The sequence below is a fragment of the Mesoplodon bidens genome (assembly GCF_964165515.1).
Source record: "Mesoplodon bidens genome assembly, contig: HAP1_SCAFFOLD_49, whole genome shotgun sequence".
NCBI classification, from domain to species: Eukaryota; Metazoa; Chordata; class Mammalia; order Artiodactyla; family Ziphiidae; genus Mesoplodon; species Mesoplodon bidens.
Window position 1 is genome coordinate 1,745,227 of NW_027671810.1, and position 9,651 is coordinate 1,754,877.

Here is a 9,651-nt window from a genome sequence, read left to right on the forward strand (position 1 = left end):
TCAATTTTCTAACATGTGCACAAATCCCTGTCCTAGTCAGTTTGGGCTGCCGTAACAAAACACCATAGACTGGGTGCTTAAACAACAAACACGTATTTCTCATAGTCCTGGAGGCTGGGAAGTCCGAAATGAAGGCAACAGCAGATTCTGTGTCTGGTGAGACATACTTCCTGGTTCGTCAACAGCTGTCTTCTCCCAGCAACCCTGCAGAAAAACTGGGTGAGAGAGCTCTATGAGGTCTCTTCTATAAGAGCATTAATTCCATCACCTCCCAAAGGCCCCATCTCCTAATACTATGATATCATATTGGCCTTAGGGTTTCAACATATGAGTTTGGTAGGACACAAATATTCTGTCCATAACACTACCCAAAGGCTGTGCTAAGTCCTCTGGTGGCACGGTGGGACCCAGGAATGTCAAAGCCTTAGAGAAGAATCGAGTCTTGAGCAGCCTTACCTGATTATCCTTGTGGGCCCTGTAAATATCATCTTTTCTTAAGTGTGCCTTGCCACAAAGGTTGAGAAGCTCTGCTCTATATAATCATCCCCATAAATGTTTGAAAATCAACTACCTGCCATGCTTTTTTTCAGGCTCCTCTTGTCAGGTTTAAATAATCCCAGTATTTCCCTCCCCTCTTCCTACATCTTCCTTTCTAAACTCTTTATCTTCATGATAGCTGTTCTCTGAACTGTCTCCTAATTTCTCATGTCTTTCTTAAACTGTGATGCCCTTTATTTGACACCCATGGCCTAGCACAGTTACTTGATCTCCTGTGAAAGGGTTAGACAGCCTTCAAACCCACAGAGTCTTCTTTCAATTATGCAGGAACAGGTAACCTACCCTGAGGATAAAATCTGCCAAGAGGCACCACTTCCTCCTGACCTTGATATGCAGCCTCAGCCAAGTTTTCATTTAATAAATATTTCCTGCTGGGAACTAGGAGACACAAGTACCTGTAAGTCGCAGGCTCTGTCCTTAAGGACCTCATGGTGCAGTTTTAGGGGCAAGCCCTACACAGGTCAAGAGTTACATAACCGCACAGGAGAGGTCCCCCATGGCATTTGTGAATTGGCAAGTGATCTCTGGAATAGATCAGAGAAGGGACAGATGCTATGGGTGATAACTGCTCAGACATTTTATGCTCCTTAGGCAGGTATCCCTGCATGCCTCTCCAATTTTCTGATACAAATTAACGATCCTTGGAGAAGATGGTTATAGAAGAGCTTTTCTCTTTTAAAAGGGCACATGTTGGCTAGATATCCTTACATACATGTGTGTGCCTTGCGTGTAAAACTTACAAGAAGTTTCAATAAAAAGGCTTTTCCCAAAATGTTAATAAGATTCCTTTTCAGAACCTGGTAGAGCTCCTTCAAAATTGAAAGAAACAAAGGACTAAATGTACAGCACTTTTCTTTGCTTTTTTTTTTCTTTTTGTACCAACCACAAATAAACTCCATTGGTATTTAGTAGCAGAAGTTCACAGCACTTATCCTTCCTAGACTAACATCAATGATAAATTATAAATTTATTTGTCTAATTTATAAAACATTTTGCTTTCAGCGATCTCAGTGCATTTTCACAAACATCCTGTGATGTAAACAGTACAGGTATTATTGTGCCCATTTTATCAGTAAATAAAACTGAAGTTCAGAGACGGGAAGAAACTTCCTTAGATTTGGTTCAGCAAGTAAGTAGTAGAGCCCTGCCTACTAAATTCCCCACATTCTCCATGCTACTATTTTAAACAATATAAATAAGTGACTTCTTAAAAAGTGTGCCCTGGTACTAAAATTAAAGTGGTTATGTGATTGAGAATATTCACTTTATCCATTAAGTGAGGCCAAATTTGGGAAGTAAAGAAAAGCTATTTTTGGCATCCTATCACCTCTTAGGTACCTTTTCCTTTTCATTCTTAGCACCAGTATCTTGGTAAGTGTTCTCTATTGCCCTCTTAAAACCTACTTTCAAGAACTCTATTACATATGATTCTCAGTAAGGTATAAATGAATAATAAAAGCTTAAAATGTCATCCCTCCCAGGAACACATGTCACACATTTTACATATATCTAACCCCAAAGCCTTGTAATAAAGCTCTCACCAGAGCATTTCAGGCAGCCATCCTGAGGTGGCAGTGGTGGCTTTCAGTAGAGTGGGAGCTTCTCCTCTCCGCCCAATGACATCTTCCCAGTTGACCTTCATCACTACACAGAAGTCTGGTTCCAGATTTCAGGCTGCACATGGTTAGATTATCCCCAAGAAAGAGTATTTTCCAAAAGCTCTACTAGAGTAGTACGCTGCCTATTGGTGGAGACTCAGTAGGGATAAGTCGTTCGTCTAGGATTGTCACATGTCCTCAGTGCTCTCGCTCACATCCTGGCCACGGTCCCAGGGATGAGCCACGTAGAGGGAGCTTTTTTTAGGTTACCAAAGAGCCTGAAGAACAACAGATTCTAGAGTAGAATCCTTTAAAACTGAACTGAACACTGCCGCTTTAAGATGTTCTTCGTTCATACACACACCACACTTTCATTGAACTCTACCATGTAGTATTTCTAGTAGAAAATCAAGAAAATAAGGCATTGCCTCTGCCCTCAGGCAGGTCATAGTTCAGTAAGTAAGGCCTGCAAACAAGTATAATAAAGTGATATGAACTATAAAAGAAGTAGGAATAAGAACACAATGAAAATACAGATGAAAGAGCAATTAATTCTTCCGCCAGGAGGGAGATGAGAGAGAGGCAGGGAAAATTTCAGACGTGGTGCCAACTGAGATGGGCCTTGTGAGGTCACCTCCTCCTCCTCTCCATCCTTGCCCTCGCCCTCTTCCTGTTCCTCACCCCCTTCCTCCTCACCCTCCTTTGCTTCTTTCTTTAGACTTTAATTTTTAGAGCAGTTTAAGGTTCACAACAAAACTGAGCAGAAAACACAGAGCTTCCATATGCCATCTGACCCCCCCCCAACACCCCTCCACACACACACACAACCTCTCCCACTATCAACATCCAGCACCAGGACTCCCTGGTGGTGCAGTGGTTACGCCTGCCAATGCAGGGGACATGGGTTCGATCCCTGGACCAAGAAGACCCTACATGCCACGGAGCAGCTAAGCCTGTGCACCACAACTACTGAGGCAGTGCTCTAGAGCCTGTGAGCCACAACTACTGAGCCCGCAAGCCATAACTACTGGAGCCCACACACCTAGAGCCCATGCTCTGCAACAAGAGAAGCCACTGCAATGAGAAGCCCATGCACCGCAACGAAGGGTAGCCCCCGCTCACTGCAACTAGAGAAAGCCTGCGCGCAGCAAAGAAGACCCAACACAGCAGAAAGGAAGGAAAGGAAAGGAAAGGAAAGGAAAGGAAAGGAAAGGAAAGGAAAGAAGGGAGGGAGGGAAGGAGGGAGGGAGGGAGGAAGGAAATTTAAAAAAAATGCAGCACCAGAGTGGGACATTTGTTACAATCATACCTACATGGACACATCATTATCACCCAGAGCCCATAGTTTACGTGAGTTAGACAAGTGTATAGTGACATGTCTCCACCATTGTAGTATCACACAGAGTAGTTTCGCTGCCCTGGAAATCCTCTGTGCTCTGCCTCTTCACTGCATCCTCCACCCTAACCCCTGGCAACCACCAATCTTTTTACTGTCTCCAGTGTTTTGCCTTTTCCAGAATGTCATATAGTTGAAATGATACAGTGTGTAGGTAGCCTTTTCAGATTGGCTTCTTTCACTTAGTGATATGCATTTAAGGTTCCTGCATGTATTTTCATGGCTTAATAGCTCATTTTTTCAGTGCTGAATAAATACTATTCAGTTGTCTGGATGTACCACAGTTGATTTATCCATTCACCTTAGACATCTTCTTGCTTCCCAGTTTTGGCACCTATGAATAAAGCTCCTATAAACTCTTTTTCTTAAAAAAACACGTTGTTGAGGCATAATTCACATACCATATAATTCACCCATTAAAAGTGTACAGTTCAATGACTTTTAGTATATTCACAATGTTGTGCATCCATCACTACAATCAATTTGGGAACATTTTCATTACTCTAGAAAAGAAACTCTGTTCCCCCTAGCCTTCACCCTTCAATCTCATCACTCTCCCCAGCCCTAGCTTACCACAAATCGACTTTCTCTATAGATTTGTCAATTCCAGACATTCATATAAATGGAATTATACAATATGTGGCCTTTTATATCTGGCTTCTTTCACTTAGCATAATGTTTTCAAGGTTAGTCCATGTTGTTCCATGTATCAGCACTTCACTTCTTTGCATGGCAAGAAATATTTCATTTTATGGATATACCACATTTTGTTTATACACTGATCAGCTGATGAACATTTGGTTTGTTTCCACTTTCAGCTATTTTGAATAAAGCTGCTATGAACATCTGTGTACGCATTTTGCTGCAGACATATGTTTTCATTTCTTGCTTATTCATTTTTGCAATAACTTAAAGTCACACTTTGTCTAAGTTTGTTGTTTTCTGAGATTTTGGTAATATAACCATATCAGACTCCCTGTGAAATGAAAGCTTTGGAGTCTAAATGCAGTTTTTGTCAAATGTCTGGGTGCATCAATTTGCCCTCCTGCCAACACTCTCAGAATTAGCCCTTGAGTCAGCAGGAATGATGGTGATGCATAATGCTTAACATTTAAAAGTAATGAACACCTTATGTTCTCAAGTTCCTATTCTTAGAAAATCAGAGGAGGGTGTGGGAAGAGAAAGTGCAATCCAGCCAAAGTGAACATGAGCAAACCTATTACATATATAAAAGTGCATGTGTGGTCACACTAAAGCATTGGGCATGTGTCTGAGGATGAGAGTAGCCAAAAAAATGAGGCTGAGAAAGAAGGGGACTCAACTGTGAATGACTTTGAATGACAGTTTAAGAAGCCTGAACTCTGGACCAAGGGAGTGGGAAGCTAAGGTTTTCATAACCAGAAGAATGGCCTTCCCAGATCTCTGTTTTGGAAAGATGACTGGCAAGGTGACTGAGAGTTAGGGGGAAACATGCAAATTATATCACATAGGACTCTTTCTCTTGCAGATGATAGAAAACGTAATGAATTCTAGCTTGAGCAAAATTTTTAATTTATTGGCTTCTATTTCTCTATAACACAGGAGCAGATTCAGTTTCTGACTTGCTACCTCTTGGTTCTGCTTTCTTGGTGTTGACTCATTCTCAAGCCACTTCTCTTATAGTCCCAAGGTGGCATCCAGCCAGGAAAAACAGAATTGTTGTCCCAGTTTCTCAACCAAAGTCCCAACATTCAAGTGACTGGGACCAGCTCAGGTCATAAGAACACCCATGAAATAATTACTGGGAACCAGAGAATACTACTGGCCTAGTCTAGGTCAGTGCTACTCAAAGTGTGGTCCGTGGACCAATGCCTGTTTCCACATGTTTGTTACCATCTGCAACAAGATAAGTTTAGACAATCAGCCATAAAAATAAACGAAATTGAGTTCTTTGTAGTGAGGTGGGTGGACCTAGAGTCTGTCATACGGAGTGAAGTAAGTCAGAAAAACAATTACGATATGCTAACACATAGATATGGAATCTAAACAAACAAAAATGGTTCTGAAGAACCTAGGGGCAGGACAGGAATAAAGACACAGAGAATGGACTTGAGGACACGGGGAGGGGGAAGGGTAAGCTGGAATGAAGTGAGAGAGTGGCATGGACATATATACACCACCAAATGTAAAACAGATAGCTAGTGGGAAACAGCCGCATAGCACAGGGAGATCGGCTCGGTGCTTTGCGGCCACCTAGAGGGTTGGGATAGGGAGGGTGGGAGGGAGATGCCAGAGGCAGGAGATATGGGGATATATGTATATGTATAGCTGATTCACTTTGTTATACAGCAGAAACTAACACGCCATTGTAAAGCAATTATACTCCAATAAAGATGTTAAAAAAAAAAGGTAAGTATAGAAACTGAGGATGGTTAGAAACTTGTACTGCAATTTGAGAGAGTCATTAAATTTAATAATAAAAACTGAGGCTTATATTTTGTATGTCATAGTTCGTGTGTCATTTTTCCAGTGATTCATTTTGCCTATATTTTATACAAGTACCAGTCCACAGTGGATGGGGGTGTGGGAGATGAAGCAAACTGGTCCTTCACCACAGATAGTCTGAGAAACCGTGGTCTCATATACATGGTCCACTGTGAAGCCTGCGGGTGAATCAACATTCTGGAAGCACACAGGGAGACTTTGGGGAGCTCTTCTCCCCTCGCCATGAAAGAAGGCAAAAATAAATGTCCACTATAATCGGGATCTTAGTTGGAGAGAGGAAGGACATTCCCAGACTTACTTTAGCTCTCTTATTTTCTCAAGCTTTTGTCCACGTTGATCTGCCCTTATTCAGAGTCCCTAGTAAGAATTTACTCTGCATAAGCTTTGGATATGGCCAGTTTAATAGGCTAAACATTACATGGGCATTCACCTGCCTTGCGCATTAAAACTTTTATTACTAGAATCAAAGCATTTGAATGGCTCTCTTAAGCCATTAAGAGAAAAACAACTTTGAGCTAGACTAACACAAGGTAATTACTAAGCTGAGTGAAATTCCTCTGCCATGCTCTTGGCACTGAGGTATGGAAACTCTACAGCCCTATAAGAAGTCTGAAGGAAAAAAATGTTTTATACAAATTTCAGGGGTCTAAGTTTCTCATTAAAAGTACATTTTAGAAAGTTGTTTTAAGTTAACTTGCTAGGGCAGTTGTACGGCAAGCAGACGGATGTAGCAATTTGTCAAACTGCAGCTTTCATCTCTCTTTTAAAATAATATGGAAACAATAAAAACACAATTAAAACTAAAATTACAAAAGCATAATCTGAAAGAGTATTTTGATTTTTTCTAATTAAAGCTCTGCAATTAAAGTTTTGCTGGAGAACAACCTGTGTTTTTCATCTCACAAAGGGCTAATAAATGCACCGAATTTGAGATGTCTGCTAAAACTCAGAGCTGGAAGTGACCTTGGAGAACCTTCTAGTCTGGCTTTCTCATTTTACAAATTGGAAACTGAGGCCAGAGCAGGTTTCTTTCTTTTTTCCTTAATCCTTTCTTTCATGTGTGTGCATGTGTGTGTTTTCTCTTGGTGTCTGCACCTAATTTAGTCACTCAATATAGGACTTGCTTCTTTCCAGTATGAAGACAAGGACTCAACAAACACCAAAGTTTATGCAGTACTACCTCGAAATCTGCAATTTTTGCCTAAGTGAACTTCACAAACCATTGAGATAGTAATGCATTTTTGTGAAAACCAACTGGAAATACAGCATGTGCCTTCATGCCTTCTGCAATAAAATAAGCTGAATGTAACTTGAGTATTCTTTGGTGACCCCAGCTTAGTCTAATAAACAGCTGTGATACTGCAGAGGAGCAGGTGTAGGCAGTCTGGGACATGGACACAAATGTGCATTGTCTCCAGCAGTGCCCCACAAACCTGCTATCATTTAAAAAATCCATCACCTGTATTTTAGGAGTTTACCTCTTTTTCATAAAAACACAAGAATTGTTTGCCAAATGTACATATGCAGTGCAAAACTGACCTATGACAGAACTGCCTTTAGCAGGTCACGGGGCTACCCTAAAGAGTTAATGTAGTTTGGATCACTTTTATCCCCTCAGGGGGTGAGGGAACGACAGGAAGGAAATGGAATATAACAAATAATATAAGATTTGGTGGGTACTTAATTTGTGCCCCAAACTTTCACTCATTTCATTTCTTAACTATCTTGTGAGAGAAGAAATAGTTCTCTCACTCACAGATAACAAGACTGAGCCCCAGAAAGATTAAATAACTTGCCCAAGGCCATAAGCGCTAAAAAGTGAAAAAGTAAGGATTTGAACCAAGCTTGCTTTGGTCCCAGACGTGCATCTTCAGTCCACACACTACTGTCTCAGAGAGTAGAGTCACTGCGTCTTGATCACTGACTTCATTTTAACATGCCAGGAGCTATATTTTGCTGTATAACAAACCACCCCAAAAATTAGTGGCTTAAAACAATGAACATTTTATTTGCTCATAATTCTGCAATCTGGGTTGGGCTTGGCTGGGTGACCCTTCTGTTGATCTTACTGATGGCTACTCACGTGGACTCATCCAGCTGGCAGGTCAGCAGGGGCCTGGGCTTGACTGAGACACTGGGATGGCCAGGCTTGTCTCTCAGGGCCTCTCCCTCTTATGTGGCTTTTCTGACAGCCTCTCCACATAGCTGTAGCAGGCTAACAGAATTCTTATAAAGCAGATCATGGCTCTGAAGAGAACAAAAGCAGAACTTCTTAAGGCTTGGAACAAGAACTGATAGAGCATGACTCTGCCACTTCCAGTTAATTAAAAGAAGTCATACTCCCAACTCAGGTTCTAAGAAAGAGGACTACACAGAGGCAAATACTGGGAGATCACGGGGGGCCAACAATGTAACAGTGGTCGCTATACTCTTCTTGAACTGTGGCACAATCAACTGTAAAAGTTGCTGTTTCTTCTATACCTTCCATTTTTCTTATGTGCAGTTTTTCACTCTTTTCCTGTTTGTTTCTCCACTTTCTCCTACCATTTCTTAGCTTTTCTGCGTTGTAACTGGCCTTCCCTAGGCAGCCACAAATAAAGGATGCCTCTCCTTCAGAGCAGTGAACTGACCAATCGCATCTTGTCAACCCTATTCTTCAGGTCATCAGTCTTTGTTAAAGTGTTCTACTGACAGAGGTTGCTTTGTCTAGGTTTTTGTTTCATCTTGTTTTGCTTTATAAACTGCGTTCAAAGCTGGAAGTCTAATGTAAAGGAAATAGGACATTACTGCCTCAAGAAGCAACTTAAGTGAGTACATTTAAAAGCTTCACCCTTATAAATAAAATTTAGAATCTATCACACTCCTCTTCAGTTTTACCTGCAAGAAGGCAAGATGTCCAGTTCAATGGCCAAGGCAAGAAATCAATGTTTATCATGTTTTACATGCTTTAACTTCCTTTAGCAGTCATTCACCAGGGCAGAGAAGGAAGAGAGGCCTGTAGGAATCAGATAACTTCCAGCATTACAATTCTAGTTCACAGCAGGTTGCTTCTTACACGTAGCTAAAATGAGATCCGATTAAATTTCCATTGAATCATTCAACCTGTCTGATCACTGCTTTCTGCTGTCAGGAGAGTTTCAAGAGTACTAAGAATTAGGGCCAGGAGGACTTGCTGTACAGATACCACAAGCATGAAGAGGGCAAAGGAAATAAGAGAAAAGAATTGTAAACACCCAAGGTGAAAATTCTTGCAGAAGGGGATCATGGGTTTCCATTTGAAATACTGACGAATTCAAATGAAAGTTAAAAGTTGAAACGTGAATTACCCTTCAAGTGTTTCCAAATCCATTCACTGACAATGTTGATCATTGTGTCTTTTATTCTGCACCCTGAGGCCAGTCACTGGATCCTTTGATTGTTGCATTACGTCTCCACCAGACATTTAGGTGCAAAAATGAAAGGGGATTAAATTTAATTTGGCTATGAATTGCTCAAGTGAAGGAGGCAACTGAGATAAAATGTCTTTGTTACTATTTTAGACTAATTCATTGACTCGAATCTGTGTTCTGTCGTCACAAACATCAAAAGTTGATTGAAAATGGGTGTAAATTCATA